Here is a 22,522-nt window from a genome sequence, read left to right as displayed (position 1 = left end):
GCCGGAACTCGAAGCTGGACCTCTCGAATACGCGTCGAGTGTGCTACCGTTACATAACGAAAGAGTGGGAGAAAATACCTTATAAACGCCACATTAGTAAAATATTTTCAAGGTCATTATTAATATCCATCTAATCGATATATGGTAACAATCCGAATTCCATTTCCTTTTATCGTTTGCAAAAGAATTTGCTTTTGAAATTTTCCAACATGACGAATGTAACGAACAAGGACAACATTAAATTTTGTTTTCGCAATGGAATTATGCTGCAGAAAAGTTTGAAATATTGCTAGAGACTTCAGGACTACATTTTTATCCAAAGCAAGTATTTGAGTGGTATAAGATGTTTAAGCAAAGCACAAAATGTGTGGAATATGAACCGCTTATCTGTTAAATCCTCCACTTCAATGAATGAGCCCCAAGTGGGCAATTCAGAGATCTAGAACTCAGCAATCGTTATTGCATGTCCACGGGTTCGTAATAAATTGAATGCACACTGAACCGATGATAGCTTAATAAAATTTATTTTCCCAAAAGAAACACTCTAGAGCTCTGAAACTTTTCACAAATGTACTCGTACAGCTCTTCTCAGTATGACGGAGTACAATCAGTAGTTACCACTTCAAACTACCAAGAAAGTTTAAAATCAAAACAATATAAAAAGCCTCAAAAGCACAAGTTCGCACAGTGCTATCTCAATATTCAGCCCTAAACTCTGAATTTAGCTCTCAACTAAACTGAAAACTGAAGCTCTCTCCGGTTTTATATAGCTTCTCCCATCAGCCGAGAAATTTATGGTACTTTCGATTTCTCGAAATTTCTGGAAGGCATATACACTGAAGTGACAAAAGTCATGGGATACCTCCTAATATTTTGTCGGTCCTCCTTTTGCACGGCGAAGTGCAGCAACTCGACGTGGCATGGACTCAACAAGTCGTTGGAAGTCCCCTGCAGGAATATTGAGCCATGCTGCCTCTATAGACATCCATAATTGTGAAAGTGTTGACGGTGCAGGGTTTTGGGCACGAACTGACCTCTCCATGATGTCCCATAAATGTTCGATGGGATTCATGTCGGGCGATCTAGGTGGCCAGATCATTCGCTGGAATTGTCCAGAATGTTCTTCTAACCAATCGCGAACAATTGTGGCCCGGCGACATGGCACATTGTCATCCATAAAAATCCCATCGTTGTTTGAGTACGTGAAGTCCATGAATGGCTGTAAGTGATCTCCAAGTAGCTGAAGGTATCCATTTCCAGTCAATGATCGGTTCAGTTGCACCAGAGGACCGAGTCCATGCCATGTAAAAACAGCCTAGACCATTATGGAACCACCACCAGCTTGCCTTGTTGACGACTTGGGTCCATGGCTTCGTGGGGTCTCCGCCACATTCGAACCCTACCATCAGCTCTTACCAACTGAAATCGTGACTCATCTGACAAAGCCACGTTTTTTTAATTCGTTTAGGGACCAACCGATATGCTCACGAGCCCAAGAGAGTCGCTGCAGGCGATGTCGTGCTGTGAGTAAAGGCACTCGAGTCGGTCTTCTGCTGGCATAGCCCAAGGAAGACAAATTTCGCCGCACTGTCCTATCGGACATGTCTCTCGTACGTCCCACATTGATTTCTGCGGTTATTTGACGTAGTGTTGCTTGTCTGTGAACATTGACAACTCTACGCAGACGTCGCTGCTCTCGGTCGTTAAGTGCAGGTGGTCGGCCACCGCGCTGTCCATGGTGGGATGTTATGCCTGAAATTAGATACTCTCGGCACACTCTTGACACTGTGGATCTCGGAATGTTGAATTCCTTAACGATATCCGAAATGGAATGACCCATGCGTCTAGCTCCAACTACCATTCCGCGTTCAAAGTCTGTTAATTCTCGTCGTGCGGCCATAATCACGTCAAAGCCTCTTCGCATGAATAACTTGAACACAAATGAAAGCCCTGCCAAAGCACTTCGCATTTATACATTTTCTACGCGATACTACTGTCATCTGTATATTTGCATATTGCTATCCCATGACTTTTATCACTTTAGTGTATAGTTTCAATTGTATAAAGCCGGATACAGTTACCTAGGAGGGTTACAGCACACTCGTATATTACATTACAGTTACACTAGAATCGGACCCAAATATCGGCAAATGGTCGCCAAGTTTGGCGATTTCTCGTCAAAAATTGGCGAGAAAAATCAGTTACAAAAACATCGCCAGTTTGGCGCTATTTTGACAGACATTTACTTTAGTGTGTAGGGTCCCAACCTTCTATCTAACAGCTAAGTGTGTAAGAACCTAGTGAACAGGTAAGCGAATAATCGCTTTAGTTCATGAACAGAGACGAAAACTCAAGAAGGGTTAATGACCCTTTATTTCTCAAAATAAGGACTTAACAGGTGGCTCCTTCTCAGAGCGTACAGCAAAGCCTCCACTTGCGCTTGAACTCAAAGTAATAAGAAGTAAAACTTTAACTAATGCTTAACTAAAAAAATACACCGAAGCTATCAAGAGTCTGAGATACGGTCGAACGTAGTAACAGCCTAGAGAGACTGTAGCCAAAAGGCGAACGCGCTCTAGTCAGAAACTCTAGCTCTCTAACGAAGTCAGTGGAATTTAGACTTAAATACCGCTCTTACTCATTTTCATTAAAGGCGATTCTAAAAACACATTCTGGTAGGAAATTAAGCTGAAATTAGGAGGGACAGGAAAGTAGCTTTAACTAAAGATAACTGTTAAAAACTTAGGATAACCCTTACAAGTGTTAAATGGACTCAACCTGTAATCCTATCTTTTCGGCGATGCTTCGCCTTTCTGAGGCCTTTCCACGTTACCTTATACAAGAGATACATATAATTTCACTAAAATTGTTTACATAGATACAAAATTCACAGCAATGTTATTGAATAAGTTTCTGTATCATTAATATCCGGTTATAAATTTTTGAAAGTTCTCTTAGGCTGGTGGCGTATCGCTTTTCGAGTTGTTTAAAAAATGCTGATTTTTATCTAAAAAAACAGCCTATTCACGTGGCCCAGAAGATACTTTTTCAAAGCAAATTCCTTAAAACATATTGTTTCTGGAAGTACGGATCTACGATTTTGATAAAGAAACAGTTCAACAATATGCACACTGAATAGCTCTCGAAAAGTGAAATAAGACCAACTACGTCAGAATCAGTCAAAAACCAAAATATTGATTGTTTTTTTTTTTCGATTGTCCTGGTGTTGTGCATCATGAATTCTACCAACTAGCCAAAATTTCAAAAGAGAACACTATTTAAGAGCTCTGTGGAATTTGAATGAAGTAATTTGTAGAAAATTATTCGAATTCTGGCAAGACAGCCTGTGGAATTTATACCACGAAATGTAGCTCCTGACAATGTTATTTTTTTTTTTTTTTTTTTGTGTGAATGTTTGACCAGAAATTCAAGAAATCGGCTCTGCAAACTCCACGCTTATCTGCAATAGCACAACGAGATATTTTTATATTTCCACGCTTAAAATCGCCACTTCGTGGCCACCATTTCGAGACTACTGAAGCAATAAAAGAGAATTCGCTACGGATCTCGAAGGGGTTTCACGAAAACGACTCTCAGGTTTCCAGGGTGGAGAAAAACGTCGGCATAAAGCAAGGTCTACAGAAGAAGTTGACCTCTGATGCAGCTCAATTCTCAGACCCATAATGGCTTCTGTTCACTTTCTTTAGCAAATGCTTTCTTTTATTTATTTAATTCCTTATTAACGACGATGTGGAGATATTCCATATAATTGCAAAGGTACTCCGTAATCAAAACTTCTTGGTCATAAGAGGTTTATATTTCTCTTCTATAAACCTTGAACATAAGAGGATAAAATGGATGTAATATATATTCACCAATAAGCTGAAATCTCGTATTTAATGGAATCATTCTAGATATTTTTTTTATCACAGTAGTAAACTCATCTAAAATAATAAACAAATTTGTTGAGGAGGGGGCATTATTTTCCCGCAAACTTCTAGGGATGGCCATACTTATAATTACAATTTATAATGAGTTTGTGGGGCTACCTCCCCCCCCCACACACATTTCTTCGGCGCTTTGAGTTCTCCTCTTCGCGCATGCGCGATAAGAATATCATCTCTGCGCGACTGCAAAAGAGAACACGCCTTCCGTTTTTACAAGTTCGTGTACGAATTTTACTCATCGCTGAGATTCATGTTATTTTATGGCTTGATCCATTAAAAGAATTTATTTTTCTAAATTGGATGTCTAGCCATTAATTAGACCCCAAAAGCTACATTTGTAAGCTATAGTTGTACAAAATAATGTTTTCATTAATTATTACTCCTAACCATACATTTTTTTGCTTATAAAAATAATGATCCATTGCTTAAAATTCCATTTATAACATCACAGTTAGATTTAAGTTCGACAAAAAGTCTTTTTAATAGAAGAGAGGAAAATAAAATGCTGAAAAATAATGACTACTAGAAGAAAACTATTAAGTTAAGGAGCTTGCAGGAAAAATCTTTATTTCTACTGATATTCTGTACGCAGTATTACAAAACTACATTTTATTATATTTTTTTTTGGGGGGGAGGAAGTTTAAAAGCGAAGCGAGACAGTACATCTCTCTAAAAAGAAATCTAAATATTTCATCATCATATGGAATGATTTAAAGGGGGGGGGAAAGGGACCACATAGGTTCGGGCTCAGTAAAATCAATTGCCAAAAGATTAAAAATAATATACATGGTTCGAATCAATATTAATTAATCCTGTTATTCTGATTGGCCAGAGATCCCGTCAGATTCAATAGATTTTTACTTTATATTCGAAGCTGAAAGAGACTGAAACTCAAAATCAGGGGACAGAGGAAAAAACAGTTTATATATCACTTTTAAATAAATTTTGAAATTTATTAAGACGTAAAGATAAAGAATATGCGTAAATACAGGCTGACGCGTAATTAACATTATAAAATTTAAACAATGAATAATTTTTTTCAGCATTACTTATTTTTTACCGTTCATAACATTAAATGTAATTTACGAAAATAAATTTACATTGTGTATTAAGGCTTAATTTCTGGCAAATGGCGCCCCTGTTAGACTCAACCTGTTCTATTCAGAGTCTCCGTAACTTTTGTTAGAATTTCGGTTTCCAATTCTTAAAATGTTCGTCGAATTTTGGCTCTAAGTTATGAAATGATTGATTGCTTATTGGTATATATGGATACTCATTAGGTTTATTTCGAAGTAGGAAACATGAAAAATAAGCAATGTTCTAGCCGGGACTCGAACTATGGACCTTCCTATTGCAAGACAGATGTACTTCCAATTACATCACGAAGGCACGTGTAAGGGGGGGAGGAGAATATTTTACATATAGATTTTCTTTTAAGTAGCACCAGAGGTCAGGGAAGGAAAAAGTATACATATTTTAAACCTAGAAATCGCCAATGGTTAATTAAAATTGGAAAATAGAAATGTTGCCAAAACTTTCCTGTTTGTCGCTGAAAATATTGATATAGTCAGTAAACTGGAGTACTTACACATGTTCTGAACATTGAATAGTTGCGGTATACTTGTTGTGTCAAAAAATAGCTATTTTCCTGTCCCTCCTAATTTCAACTTACAATTTCCTACCAGAATGTGTTTTCAGAACTGTGTTTAATGCGAATGAGTAAGAGTGGTATTTAAGTTTCATTGAGATCGTTAGAGAGAGCCAAAATTTCTGACTAGTGCGCGTTCGCGTTTTGGCTACGTGCCTACGTCTCTCTCTAAACTTTTACTACGCTCGGTTGTATTTCAGGCCCTTGATAGCTTCGCTAGCTTATTTGATATTTAGAGGCCAACTACTAAGAAATCTTGATAGCTTCGGCTATATCTTGTTAGTTAAGTTTTACTTCTTATTACTTTGAGTAGTAGAGTTCCTCACTTTGTACTTCTAAGTTACTGTTGGAAGTGAAGAATCTTAAGAATTGATAAGCGAATAATCGCTTGAGTTCGTCTGACAGGAAACAACAAGAGAGAAGGGTAACTAACCCTTTATTATTTCAACTAAGGTTTAACAAAACTCCGTCTTGGAGTGTACAATAAAGCCGACACTTCGGCTTGAACTTAAGATACTAAGAATAATACTAAACTAATCTTAACTAAAGAAATATAGCCGAAGCTATTAAGATTCTAACAGAGTTGGCGCCTTAACATTAATAGCCTGCGAAGCTATAAAGTACGGCCCAGCGTAATAATATCTTACGAGAGAGTAGCCTAAAAAGGCGGACGCGTGCAGCCAGAATACCTGGTATCTCTCTCCCCGAGAACGAAGAAATTCGCGGTTAAATACCGCTCTTCCTCATTATGCATTCAGACGTGATTCTAAAACTACGTTCTGGCCGGAAGTAGTAAGTTGAAGTTAAGAATCGACAGAAAAGGAACTTTAACTCAGAATTTAACTGTTAATAAAGTTAACATAATCCTTACAGAGTTCAAGCCCAAGTAGAGGTTTTGCTGTATACTCTAAGAAGGAGCCGGCTGTAAGTTCCTATTTTGAGAAATAAAGGGTCATTAACCCTTCTTGAGCTTTACGTTTCTGTTTCGGAACTAAGGAGATTATTCGCTTACCTGTTCACGAAGTTCCTACACACTTAGCTGTTAGATAAAAGGTTGAAACCCCACACAGGCAAAAAATATATTTACTATTTAAATCGCAATGTTTATTTTGAACCACATTAAGAATACGATAGAAAATTTTTTTAATTTTTTGTATCTAAAATTTGACTTTTCTCACTTTCTGACAAACTCGAAATCGCTCTGTATTTTATTTGACATTGTTTCAATCCAAATTTTCTTTTCCTTTCATATATAACGGAAGTCAAATGTATTTTTTTTTATATTCCTTATCTTTTGTTGAGGGTTAATATTTATAACGCAAGGGAAAAAAATGGAATAATTTATTTAATCTGAAACTCCGCTAGATAACTATGCTCTGCAAGATACTCGGTTGTTCTTTACTTTGTTGTTGTTATTTCTAACAAATCAATTCGGAGCCCGGCACGGACTCTTTCCAAAGTTATGTTATTGATGGAACACATTCGTGACAGTATGCATATCAGGGAAGAAAAAGATTTTAAAAAAGAGAGAGAGAGAGAGAGAGAAAGACAAAATGAACTGAAAAAGAAGTGTACAGGGAGATAAAATTCATATATTCTGAATCTCTACGACAAACACAAATAAAAATATGAAATGATTTAAAATGCATCGAGGGGAGGGGGAGTATTGCTGAAAGCAACGGAAAATGTAAAAACAGACTGTATTTGTTTCTTAAAGAATAATTTCCTTGTTCAAATTAAACTTTTTTTTTTCCATTGCCCCCCTTTTTTTCCCTTTCTTTTATAAAGAAAAGAAAGAAGTTTTCTGCTTTTTGTAGGCAAAAATATATTCATATATTCCTGTCCGACGAAAATCCTGCCTTCCTTACATTTCCTTCACAAATCCTTCGCATATAAAACGGAATAACGTCACAAAAATATTTTCCTATTACTACTGTAACTGTAAAAGCGTTACTCTCCCATTCAGAGAACAGGAAACAGGCAAAAAGTGAAAGTAAAACTGAAAAAATGGCAAGGCAGCTTAAACGTTTTTGGGCTTCATAACCGGCACATAATGTAAAGCAAAAGTATCCCTCCGCTGGACGAACTGCAGCCGGGAGCTAGGCAGGCTCTTATGAATATAAATGCGGTGTGCGTAAATAAAAAGTCCCCTCTTTTGAAGTCATTTGGAGACGAGCTAGGCAAATGGCAAAGAAATACTCTACAGCCTTTTGGGGTTTTTCGAGGATTTTATTATCTGCACTTTTACCTCTTTTTTTTTCTGAATAATTTGGCATACACGACGAAAAATGTCCCACGAAAAATTAATAAGCTTCAATTTCGCCGTATTCTGGAAGTTGTAAGAGCGAAACGTGGTTTCATTTCCTGGAAAAGCTTTTTTCCTGCAGAGTGCAATTTTCTCCAGGCAGGAGAAGATTTATGCAATGGCTTGAAATGCAAAACTATGATAAAACATATCAGTACTTTTTTCATAATCATGAATATATTTTCGATGTACATACGTGGCTGCAGGTTTAAAGACGAACGAATTTTTGTTTTTCAGCAAAACAGTAATCATAATCATCAAAAATATAGACAGAATTACAGAAATAATTTTAGTACGCTCGCCATGTTTAGAGGAAAAAAAATCATCGCATTAAAATATCAGTTTTACAAAACTGAATTTCTCTGCGTATTTTCCTTAATTAATTTTATCGTCCGAAAACCGCATCTGAGGCCAAAATCCTGGGAGTAATTTAATTTTTGCGGTTACAATAAAAGCATAGCAAATGAAAAGTAGTCAGGGATAAACTACTTGTAACTAATAATATTAACATTACAATATCTGACACAAACTAAGCCAATATCTGACGATAATTGAGGTCGCTCTTTTCATCATGGTCTCTTTGACGTACGTAGGTTACGGTGAAACACCGAAATCGGGAGAATGTCGACTTTCACCGGTGAATGTCAACATTCACATGGTCGCTTGGTGTATATCCGAAATATTTTCCAAATACTCTTATTATTTCTGACTTACACTGGTGAATGTCGACATTCACCATCTACTAATGGTGAATGTTGAACATATATGAATATTATATTTCCTTCTCCGTAATTCATTCGCGAAAAAACGCACTCGAGATTCAGAATAAGAACTTAAGAACATAAGAACTTAAAACACACAGTACATTCAAAATGAGAATGGAAAATAATAGAAGTTATAAACTTACCAAATTATGTGATTCAAATTTTATTTATTGCAACAGCTTAAACTATTATGACACTTTGAATTGCACCAGTGGCCCTTGCTTTTACAACTGCATTTATTTGTGGAACACTTCCTTTTGGAATGGCAGCGTGTACATATACTCCTCTCTTTTCGACCTACACCAGAGCATATCTGTGATTGTCGACATACACCGGTGAGAGTCCGAATGTACAAGAATGTAAAGAAATATTCGATCTTTTACCGACGTATTTGGTGAATGTTGACATTCTCCGGTGAAAGTCGACATTCTCCAATTTCGGTCTTTCACGGTAACATATACATGTTTCTGCGGATGCGTCACACAGAGGGCGATGTGTCCGGTCGTTAAAGCCCCAGAGGCATCTCACATGAATGAGTCTTGACTGCAGTCCCCCAAGAAAGACATCGGAGGAAGGAAGGAGAAGGGGCGAAGAAAAGACTAAGATTTCGAAAGATCGATTATAGCAGCAATAAATAAGCTACAATGAGCTGGAAAATAAATAACAGAAGTAAGGTAAAATCACATTTTTCGAAAACTGTGAGAAGACTTGCCACGTCCGGGTAGCTTAAAAAAGAATCCGCACAAAATACGTTTCAAGTAATAATAAATGTAAGGAGAAATAAAATAGACTAAATACTAATATAAAAAAAACGCATACACAACTTAAATATATTGAATAAAAATAAAAATAATCAATGGAATACAATTTACCAATAAATTAGGCCACAAAGGGGAAAACTATGTACAATAGAGGGTGGAAAAAAATATTTAATTTTCAGAAGGAAATTCGGTATTTATTCGGTATCAATCAAAAGGTATTGAGTGAACTTTCTATGAACGACCATTTAGTGTTGTAGAGGTATAGATGGACTCCTTTGGTAGAGATGGACACCTTGTTCAAGCGATATTCAATACCGATGCTTATTTACGTTTTCAAAAATATCGTCTACCTTAGCAACGGTCTTGATCACTTATTACTTATTGTTACAATGCATGGTTCACAATATTATGAAACCTCAATGGGGAGTACAGAGAAGAGTGTTACAGAACCAAGACAAAAGTACAATAATATTAAATGCATCCAAGAAAGACAATATAGAGATCCCTCTCTGAGACGACCATCCCAGACTCAAAATGATTTTCGTGTTTTTGTGAAGATGGTCACTTGAGGGAAGCGATATTCAGTGTAGATGTTTGTTCCCAGAAATACTGTTCACTGTCAGATGCGGTCACCTTAGAGAGGTGGTAGCTTCAAGAAAACTCAGATCATTGTATATGGCATCAGGAATATCTTTTATCTCTTATATTAATAGCTTCAACGATAATAGAACTTGTTTTCTGTAGAAAAGTATCAAATAGTGAAACTATTTATGATAATTACCTTCTTAAAATGGCCAGCAATTTGAAGAAGACACTGTAAACCCTCTCCATGGCTGCTATCACACATCCATTTCTTTCAGACGAACAACCGTTTTGAACAATTATTTTTTAACAGTTTTACCACTGAAAGAAAGACGCAAGATTTTTTCCCTTCCTTTCGCAAAAAAAAAAAAAAAAAAAAAAAAAAAAAATTGTAAGCGGCTCGTTTTCAACAAACAATCAGCTATCAGCATCGAATTCCCCCTCATCAACCAATATTTGTAATGGAGAACTAGTTTCCCTTTACATTGACGTCCTAAAGTGATCCTAGTGATTTGCTGTTTCATATCATATGACAAAGCAGAAAAATTGTGCCAAAGTAGTTGTTCTTCCGAAATCTTTTGAATCGGTGATACGACCTTAAGACTGTCACACTTAGTTCTAGATGACGAGGATTTTCCATCCAGGCAACTCAGGTCTAGAATTCAGGCGATTTCTAATCAAGCACCGAAAAACATTTGGTCAGATAAAGAATATCATCGACTACCTCCACAGACAAGTACTCAATATGTAGCCCCTTAATCTTCAATCCTCTCATTCTGCAATAATTTCAGAGTGCCATTGTTATCTCCACCAAACACGCACTTCTAACGTGCCTTCAGCCTTCACGCATATCTGTGCCTTACCTGCATACCATGAATATTGTATCTATTTATTATTACGAACTTTATTGCATCTCACTTACCTATGAACATTACCATCTCCAAATGTAACAATATGCAACTCTGAATACCCAAATGTATAACATCTGTATGATTGCCTGTCACCTTGTTTAATTCTCAATAAATACGGAAAGGTAGTACACCGGGGAAATACCATTTTTGTTCATAGCGATGATATGGTGCCTCGCTGTACTTGTTCCTGTTCTGTCCTGTGGTGAAAATCATCTTAGAGATGTGATGTTGAATACTGGTACATACCGTATTTACTCACGGATTTTTCTCCCTTTTTTAACTAATTCTATAGGACGAAAATCGAGGGAGGGGGTGGAATTATGTGAATAATTTTATTTGCTAAGAATGCAAGAGGTATAGTAAGAATATAACAAATGAAAAGTATTCATGGATAAACTACCGGTAACTATAACAATATCATTTATGTAAAAGAGACCTACCTTCCTCTAAGACTACATAGCAATCTGTTAAATTGTCTTCATTTCTGTTTCTTGCATCTTGAATCTAGCCCGCTCTTATCGTAGCTCGTTGCTAGTCCCTACATAGGCTGTTCGCACATTTTTTAGACGATTTTGGTAAGCGGTAATAGAAAATCGTTTGCTGCAAAAGAAGTAATTGCAATTGTACTATGTTTTTAAAAGTCAAGATTATCGTCTGTGGCTTGAAAGTTTTGTTTTTATTCAAAATGGCGAATTTAACAAAGCAGTATTTCGAAGGCTACATTTACGCTCTTGCCGAAGAGAAATATGCATACTCCGTTATCCAAAAACGATGTGAGAGTCATGGGTTTGTGATATCTAAAGCGTCGATCGGTAATATCATCAACAAGAAAGGAAAAAAACGTCAAATTGGAGCCTCAAGTGGGACAAAAATTCCAAACAAATATCCAAGGAAAAAACGGGCATCGTCGACTATTGCAAAGGTACGTTGTTTAATGTTAAAAAAAAAATCCTCCTAGTCAAAGGACAGTTGCAAAATCATTAAAATGCTCGGTGACCACTGTAAACAAAATGATAAACGTTGATTTAAATCTTAAGAAAGCGAAAAAGACGCAATATGCATCGTCTTCTTCCAAAGCACATCGCTCAACGCAGGACACGCTGCAGAATTCTATATGAGAAACACTTATCCAAAGAACAATGGAAAACAATTGTCACAATAGATGAAGCATGGGTGTATTTAAATGATTGTAACAAAAAAAAAAAAGAGCTATTTATTATCATAAAAGGGGATGAAAAAATTTAAGTACATGGTTCAAATAATCGAAAGAAAGTTTTTCTAATGGATTCATGATTGTTGCTGGTTTTTCTTATAATGGCAAGTTAAAAATAAAGAGAGTGCAAAAAAATGTCAAGAGCAACTCCAAATACTATCAGGAACATATTTTATCGCCAATTTTTCTGAATGAAATACCATCGCTTTACCCACAGTGCCATCCATCTGTGAGACTCCATCAGGACAAAGCTAGCAGTCACACATCCAAATCCACTGTAAATTTCCTTAAAGAAATGGAACAAAAAATTGGTATCAAGGCCATACCCTTCATTGATATTCCTACTAAATCTCCCGATGAGTCACGTATGGAGTTTTGTGCTTTCGGACTTTTAAAAACTGCATTATCCAAACGTTGTCCCAAAACCCTAACAGGACTCTGGAAAGCTGTTCGGGAGGAATGGGATAGAATATCTCTTCTGCCACTTCAAAAGGCATTATTATCCTGGAAATTGGGGTGTGGAAAGATAGTTCAGAATAAGGGATGTCAAATAGAACATTTAAAACACGAGAATTTTATGTAATTTAGTTTTGTAAATACAATATACATCGTGTTTGCTTTCTAATTGCCTTCAAGAGAGAGAATGTTACGTTGTACTTCAAAGGTTTCAGAAACTTGTACCAGCCAAGAAATAAAATATATGAGTAAATAACGGTATTTATGTTCTTAAAATCATCGATCACTTTCAGAGGTTGTCGTCATGAAATGTTTCCAGAGTATATTACTTGAATAGACCAAACATTATTCTGAATGTTTGACAGCAATTCTGCACGCGTAGCCTATTTGATAGAACGAAATAAAACGAACTATTACACACATCTACGCATAATCGTCACAGAGCTCATTTGGACTGGGGCTGAAAAGACCGAAGGCCATTATTAAGAGGGGCCGGTTATCCATCTTGCGGGGTATAAGGGCGTTACCAACGAGAGTATAATGCGTTATTAATGAAACATCGCGCGGGGGGTGAGCTTCGGCGAAGTTAAAGTGTCAACCGAGGAAGACATTAGGGTCTGGTGGAGAAAAGAGAATTTCCTTTATTTCGTTTTCGTTTCTTTATTTTTTGACTTCCGACGGGTGATTAGAAGGCTAAGAAAGATGTCATTTTAGATTGCAAGACTCTAGAAGTCATTAAATGGGAATTTATTTTGCGGCTGTGCATATGGCGTGTGCATATTGGAAATATAATCGCTCGGAAGGCAGGCATAGAGGAGAAATAAACGAGGGGGGGGGTGAAGCCTCGTTTTTACATTTATCTCTTGTTCAAGAAGTATATTTTAATTAAAGGCAGCATACGATACACAGAAATTTTTTTTCTTTAAAACAGCGATCTTACGTCACTTATGAAAGCTGAAAAATATTAATTGATTGTATTTTACATTTAAGCAGCATTTTATATTATATTTCACATTTAAGCAGTGTTTAATATTGACTGAAGACTAAAACCGATTTCGTTTAAAAAATAAATCATTATTTTAATAATTCACTTCTTGTAAGCAATTACGGCTTAATATTAAGATCCGTGACTCAAAAATCTGCCTAGGATAAGCTACAATAATTATTCATAAGAAGAACCTAATTATAATTATCATAAGTTGCGAGTGTTGTTTTATTCACTCATGGTGCATAATCCTCTATACTGTTAAAATCTGTGCGCATGTGTCCGTCTCTTTGTTTGCTTGTCACATCATCATCTTCGGAACGGTGGGGAGTTGAGTTTTGAGAGAGGTCCCCCCCCCCGGATTCTAAAAACTCATGCCATTTTGACCATTCTCATCTTCGTACGACCTTAATCAACCGAAATATTAACTAAAAACTCTAAAAAGGCTAATTTTCGCGCTCATTTAACCGAATGGCAACAGTTTCGCGAGCTGGAGATAAAAATTCTTTATTTTGAAGATTGTTGCCACGGCTCGCTTTCACATCGTAGAGTTTGTTCATCAAAAATTTGTAAGTTCTAAAAAATATGAAAAAAAAAATAGATTGCCAAATATTAAACATATTATTATTGTATAATGTCATATTTTGACGTTGAAGAAAGCACGCCATTGCATGTGACGTCATTGTACGTCGAAAATGTTTTGTTTATGTTAGAATTGTAAATAATAGCTGCTGTTGCCACTTTTTTGTTTCAGGTTAGCATAATTGACACGATATATTAATGCCATGTTAATTCTTTTATTGTCATTGAGATTAATTTTTTATACTACATTAAATTTAAATCATGACGTCACATGTATTAACCTGAAGTGACAAAAGTTTTTCTTTCCTGGTTTGGCAACAAAAAATTATTTACGAACTGGTTGATTCTTGGAAAGAATAAATTGATTTAATTCCTATTAAAATGTTTTTATATATTTTCTTCTCAGGTGTACATAGAACTTAAAACTGAATACTTTTTGCTGAATTTATAATACTGAATACTTTTTGCTGAATATTTTGAGCAGGCTGCGGCCAATTTTGCTTTGGCCCCAGCCTGCTCATTCATTTGGCTAGCGCACTAGTATGTCTTATTATTTTTTAGATCGGCAGTAGTTAATTTGGATGCTAAAAATCGGTTTGCAGCCTGTATATGTCATTTATTTGAAAGTAATTCTGTTGATTATAGTAATGCTAAAAATTAAACAATTGAAATGCTGAAGAAACATAACAACACCAACAAATTTAATAATGGAGCTTTTATTAGCTCTTATTAATTTCATTTAACAAACTTTTATTAGCAATCAGAATCTGATGAAGAGAAATATGTTCAACAATCGAAACGGAATATTAAGTAGAAAACATTAATAATTAAAAGCACAGCAAGGAACAATCAATATAAAAATAATCCGCCAATTCCGTCTATTTTGAAAAGAGACGATTTTTTTAAACAATAACACTTGCTTTGAGATGTTAAAAATAAAAATTTTAGACGATTTATAAAGTACTCAGGTTTCATATATATAGCAAAAACAATTGAAAGTTGAAGATGATATTATTTTTGGTAAAGCAAAATGTTTAAACGAATTCGGAGAAATTTTTTTAAGATATAAACTTTATTAATGTATACATAATTCGGCACATTTATCTTTTGCGTAAAGAATTTAAACACTGAAACCAATTAAGCGAGAAACATACCTCTCTGCGGGAACAGAAATAAAGAAACTCATTTTGCGAATTAATTACAAAACTTTATTTCGAGTCTTCATTAAGTCAGTTTCCTTCGGACTAAGACATAGAGATATCAAAATTAAAAACGATTTAATCGAAACTTTCACCAAAGTAATTACAAAAATCAACTCTTTCCATTGTATTCTTTAGTTTTTCACCCTCTTTCCCCACACAAGCATCATACAAATCGAATAACAGCTGACACCAAAAGATTCAATTAATGAAATCTTCATATCGAATGCGAAAATAAAAGACATTGTGGCAACAATAACATTCGAGTATAGCTTGTAAACAAACAAAAGATCATTAGCAGACGATGTGAATAAATGATGAAGTCCTATTAGGATAAAAAGAATTATTTTCAGACGATAGAAAATAAATATATACAGTGTCTCAAAAAAGTGATGGGACACATGTGCTTTACGAAAGGAAACTGCAATAAAATAAATTTAAAAAACATGTAAAATTTTTTGTGGGTGTGTTTCATACTTAAATTTAGTAACGATTATTACATAACATACATTTTCTCAAAATATTAAAATATTAATTTAATAAAAATACAATTGTTTAAAACGGAGCAGAAAATGGCTCACTTAAGTGATGGGACACTTATTTTTCCATCAAATATTTATCCAAAAAGTTTACTTTTTAAAAGGTTTTAATATTTTGTTGGATTTCCTTTTACTTTTAAAACATGATTTAATCTTCTTGGGATGGATTCGATTAATTTTTTTTTTGTGATTACTGGGGTGATTTTACCCCATTCGTCTTGAAGCACCGATTTTAATTGTTGTTTTGAAGAAATGGTGTGTTTGCGAATTCTTGATTCCAATTCTTGCCAAATATTCTCTATGGGATTTAAGTCTGGAGATTGTGGTGGTGTTTTTATTACTTCAGAACAGTTATACAGCAGCCAGAGTCTAATGTTCAAAGCAATTGCAATGTTCTGCGGCTACTTATTCTTGAATTTTGCGAGATACATATGCGTACTCACAGACGTCAAGAAAAATCTCTTTTGAATCCATTTTAAAATCCTGTTTGGCAAAAACAGGCTTTTATTCTATTCATACGTACAAATGTCACGCAAAAACAATGTTCAAATGTTTTCGAGAGCAGTTGAAATGGATATTTTCGTTGAAATATCATACCCAAAATGTTTCGCTATTACAATACTTCTATTAATTCGCACAAGGAAGTTATATATTTAATTCTAAAAAAGTACACCAAGACGATTGTGAAAACGAACGTGGGGTCATTGTCCTGGTAGAATTTAAAATCGTTATGAAGGTTCAATTTTCGCGCTGAAGATTTCAAATTTTGATTTAAAATGTCAATATACTTGTACTGATTCATTATACTGTCAATAAAAACAAGATTACCAACTCCAGCGGACGACATACACCCCCATACAATAACTCCTCCTCCACCATGTTTTACTGTTGGCACCAAGTTCTGTTTTCGAAATTCTTCCCTGGGTTTTGTCCACACCAAGATTCTACCGTCAGAACCAAATATATTAAATTTACTCTCATCAGGAAATATAACTTCATTCCAGTAATCAGAATTCTTATTTATGTTGGATTTTGTGAAAGCCAGTCTGAGTTTTCTATTCTTTTCACTTACGAAGAATTTTTTCCTGGCTGCTCTACCGTGATATCCAGCAGATCGAATTACTCTTCTAATAGTCTAAGGTTTAACAATTACTCCATATAATGCTTGTAAATCATCAGCAACTTTAGGAGCACTCATTCTTAGATTTTTTTTTAATATTTCGAACGATAATTCATTTTATTCCATTGGATAGCTTTGATGGTCGGCCAGGTCTTCTTTTATCCTGAATCATATGATTCTTTTTATATCGTTTAATGATATTGTAAACTGTTGAATGACTCAAGTTAACTGTTTCAGGAGTTTCTCTAATAGATTTTTCGCGTTCAATATGCAAATTAATAAATAATTTTCGAATTTTAGGCAAAGTTTCTTTTCGTTTAGCATTCATGGCTGCACAGAGCTAAAAAACACAAAAATTCCAAAACAAACTGGAGAGAAATACTGCAGACGATTTTATAAATTATTGCCAATTGCTTTTGAGTAAAAATAAAAACCAAAAAAAAAATATTTTTATTGTAGTACGTAGTATTATCTAATGGTGTCCCATCACTTATGTGAGCCATTTTTTGCTCCGTTTTAAACAATTATATTTTTATTAAATTAATATTTTAATATTTTGAGAAAATGTATGTTATGTAATAATTGTTACTAAATTTAAGTATGAAACACACGCACAAAAAATTTTTTACATGTTTTTTAAATTAATTTTATTACAGTTTCCTTTTGTAAAGCACAAGTGTCCCATCACTTTTTTGAGACACTGTATATAGCAAAAACAATTGAAAGTTGAAGATGATATTATTTATGGTACAGCAAAATGTTTAAACGAATTCGAAGAAATTTTTTTAAGATATAAACTTTATTAATGTATACATAATTCGGCACATTTATCTTTTGCGTAAAGAATTTAAACACTGAAACCAATTAAGCGAGAAACATACCTCTCTGCGGGACCAGAAATAAAGAAACTCATTTTGCGAATTAATTACAAAACTTTATTTCGAGTCTTCATTAAAGTTATCCATTCATTCAGTTTCCTTCGGACTAAGACATAGAGATATCAAAATTAAAAACGATTTAATCGAAACGTTCACCAAAGTAATTACAAAAATCAACTCTTTCCATTGCATTCTTTAGTTTTTCACCCTCTTTCCCCACACAAGCATCATACAAATCGAATAACAGCTGACACCAAAAGATTCAATTAATGAAATCTTCATATCGAATGCGAAAATAAAAGACACTGTGGCAACAATAACATTCGAGTATAGCTTGTAAACAAACAAAAGATCATTAGCAGACGATCTGAATAAATGATGAAGTCCTATTAGGATAAAAAGAATTATTTTCAGACGATAGAAAATAAATATATAGGAAAGAGGAACTGATTTTATGATATCGCGAAGAAAGTTATATTAGGATATTAGTTTGATGTGAAGATTGCTTTCCTGAGTGAAGGGAAAACGTGCAAATCCTCTATTTTATGCAATTAGGTTTTTAATTTGTAAGTTAAGGCAAAAAAAGTGTTAATTCTAGGTTCAACAAAAGTTAGATAATCCAGCCCTTAAGTTAATAATGCCGAATTGTCAAATAAGCCAGGTAATGCTAAAATAAAGATAAATTTCTTATCGTTTAACATATATGAGATAATTATAATTAGCATATAAATGCACATAATTAAATTTCTTACCGCAATTTCGTATCAGATAAAAACAAGATACAATTTCTTAATTAAACATACACACTGCTTTTTATTATTATAATTTCTCTATATAAAATGCATGATGCAATTTCTTATTAATCCAAAGGCGCTTTGTCCCTGAAGGACTATTGTTTTCGTTTTGCGATTTTGCGTTGGTTGACTATATATGTCCGTTTCACCTTTTCAAACTGTTGCCACCAAATGTTAAGAGTCCTGCATTAAATTTGAAGAAATTAAATAATGAAAAATCTGTATAGATGTATGTATATTTCTCGCATTGTGATAAAACAATGGTACATAGAGCCATCGAATTTTGAATGACGTAATCCTACTGCGAATATGGGCATGTGGAAGCCCAAATTTGAAATTTGGAATTTGTTTTATTATCGATTTCATATTTTGTAAAACTTAACGAATTTTTGAGTAACAAACTCAAGGATTTCAAAGCGAGCAATGGCAACATTGTACAGAAACAACATTTTTACCTCCAACGCGCGAGACTCTGTACCGAAAATTCTAAAGATATGCTAAATTTAAAACTATTTTGCGATATTGTTCTTGAACTGAATTTTATGGTTTAAGTGCGAAGAACGTGATATTTAATAAATAAAAATAATACTAGTTTGTCAAGCTAGAGTTAGGAAAATTCCTCAGTTGATACCATTAGGTTGAAATTATTCTATTTTATTAATTTTATTAATTTTGATAGTGATAATAATATTTTATTCAAATAAAGTAGAAAATTTAATTAAGTTAAATGAAGAGAAAAATTTTATAAAAAAAAGAAATTAGATTGATGATGATAAGATTGTTCTGACCCCTTTAGACGTAATTTAAAATCTGAAACTTTTCAGATTTCTTTTTTAAATATTTTCTTATCGATTATCAATCAGCATTGCCTGTCGTACATAAGTTAATTTAAAAGATCTTCAAAGAGTTTTCTTTTTAAGTTTGTTTGACTCTATAGTGACGATATAATGAACAAAACAGTAAATTGCAAGCGAACTATAGCTATATTGACATTCTGCCGTATGTAAATAGTTGAGGCTCCGAATAAATTCATTGACTGAACTTATTCGGGAAAGAAAGAAAGAAAAAAGAACTTTAAACTTCTGGTTGATAAAATACCCAAAAAATAATTGGATACTATAAGAAAGTGCAAACACTTATCTTCAGTCAAGAAAAGAGTCAACACACAAGAAGACCATTAATACAAGTCGCGGTTGAAGGTAAACATAGCAGAAAAATACTATTCTCGTGTTTAAAATTCCGCTAGAAGTACTCCAAACAGGATGGATTTTAATGGGAGTTAAAAAAGAAACGTTTAATTTGAATGTTTGGAAATGAAAATTAACTGCAGTTAACAAAGCTTAAAGTAACGTGAAAATTAACCTCAGCAAATATATTTTTTCTTGAATAAAAGTAAATGTTTTGCAGAAGTCAGGTTGAAGATTTAAGGATAATTTTCAAGAGACGAATTTCTGAAAGCAGTTTCGGTCGTATGAATACAATCATGCAAATATCTCTTTAATTTTTCTCAAATTTATTTGACATGGTTATAAATTTGTTTATACAGCTTTTTACTTCATATTACTGTGAAATGATGTAAATATTCTCAGTTCTTTTGCATTTGTTTATTTACATGTATAAAAAACTGCGCTGTTAGGCTTAAGCTACGAAATATACTAAACTCTCTCTAAGACGACTACTCATAGTTACGGATTATTTCGGCGTTCTGTGGAGGTTTTAAAGACGTTATGTTCGATATCCACTTAGTTAGTTTCGAAAAACGTCAGTCACTTTTAAAGTACGGTTGATTTCGGCCGGTGGTCGCCTGTATCGTGCAAATCCTAATCTATTAATGTACCTGAGAAGATCTTTCAAATTCTTTAAACTGGGCGACAGTTCTAATAAAAACAGACGTAAACAACCTCTAGCTTGGTGTTTTCTTGAAATCTCTGAAATGGAACATTTATAATACATATAATTAAATTTAGAATCTTTTTTGGAATTCCCGAATATCTGAAAGGAATTTTCTACATGAAAATAATTTGTAAACTATCGTCAGTTTGCTACATATGGAAATAATCTTTTGTTTCTGGAAGTTTCTGGAACTACTGCTTTTGAAGATTATTCTTTTTAAAAAAGGCTCAGTGCTGTTAGCATGATAATTAAATAAATACTGACGTGATATTTATATTAAAGGAAGTAATTTTATTGCAGGAAAACATGTATTGAAAGCAAGCAATAACATTCAACTCTAATATGGAAGATTTTTTTTTCCATTTGTTTAGAATTTAATTTACTTTCATTTAACTTTTCATTTTAGATTTAACTTGAAATTCACTTTATCTTACATTATCAGCACCGTCAAAACAAACGATAACTTTTATGCGTATATCCTTAAAAACTATGAATCATTCGAAATCTTTTAATGCCTGAAAGACTTCGTGCTGTCGTTTTAAACATATTTGGCACTAATTAAAGCAACCATAAAAAAAGTATCTAAGTATACTATAAATTATATGAGGACTTTTAACTGAATAGAAGAAACGTATTAAGGTAGGCAGTTTCCATGTCAAGATATACAAGAAGCTTTTTAACTACCGTTTTTCAATTGAAATCTCACAAGACATTTGATAGTTTTACGCGAAATATGCATTCTGGGCAAAATTACGCGAAATATGCAAAGATTAATTTGAAATGTTTTACGTTAATGTTTCGGCATTTTTTTTTATATGTTACAGTTCAATAAACCCATAAAAATCGTTCATTTGTTGAAAACAATTCTACGTGTTTGCACGAAAATAATTTGAAGTATACTGCATTTTTTTGGATTTCGAAAATGCTATCTAAGCGTTTTCGGAAGGACGCATTTTAATATTTTTCATGGCTTTGAATACTGGTCATAGCAAACCTGATTGAATATCAGCCAGTAATAGAAACATTATCTGAGATCATATTGTTACGAATTTTGTACATATGTAAGGAATTTTAGTGAATTTATATGTGAAATTGTAGTATTTTTTGTAAAATGTAACATGAAATGCTTGAAAGAGAACTGCTCTGCCGAAAAAATCATAATACAGAGGCAAGTCTACTTAAAATTCAACAAATGGCTATCTCGCCAAATTTGGCTAGAAATCGCCAAAAGTCGCCCAACGCGGTGACCATTCGGCGACATTTTGGTTTGATCCCTCTATAATTGTAATGGGTATTGCAACTGAATAAATGTAATTCCTATATGTAACTGTAACCGTATCTGCCTCTCATATGGTAATTTCGAGAAGTGGAAGATACTAGAGAGTTCTCGATGACAGGAGGGGAGTACATAAACTAAACCGGATAGAGAATCAGTTTCTCTGATGTTAGTTCAGAGTCGACTACGGAGTACTGAGATTATCTCCAAGTGCTTCGCGCTTTAGATGAGCTTTGCATTGCATTGTGTTTAACGTTCTCAGTAGTTTGAAGTGTAACTATTGACTGTGTTCTGTGATTATAAGAACTGCACGAGTATTTTGTGTAAAGTTCTAGAACTGTAAAATGTTTCTTTTGGTAAAATAAATTTTTATCAAGGTACAAGTATACGTTAGAAAAAAACCGTTGAACATTCACCTGTGGAGTTTAACAGTTGGGGTTCAGGGATTTCTTTATATGTGTAACCTCAGTAATTGCAAGCTTAGCTCAGAAATTTCCCCACGAAGGTAGAAAATTGTGGTAAAGAAAACGTATTTAATAAAGAAAAAGGATAATCTATATATATATATAAAGAAGAAAGTTTGTGTGTTTGTTCGCTAACAACTCAGTCACTACTATAGCTATCATCCTTGAACTTTCTACACCTCTTTTCTGGGTCCTGGAAAAGGTC

This window comes from Stegodyphus dumicola, chromosome 5 (assembly GCF_044657685.1).
Source record: "Stegodyphus dumicola isolate Sdum_Otavi_A_Nest chromosome 5, ASM4465768v1".
Lineage (NCBI taxonomy): Eukaryota > Metazoa > Arthropoda > Arachnida > Araneae > Eresidae > Stegodyphus > Stegodyphus dumicola.
The sequence above is the reverse complement of the archived record's forward strand: the minus strand, read 5'-3'. Positions refer to the sequence as shown.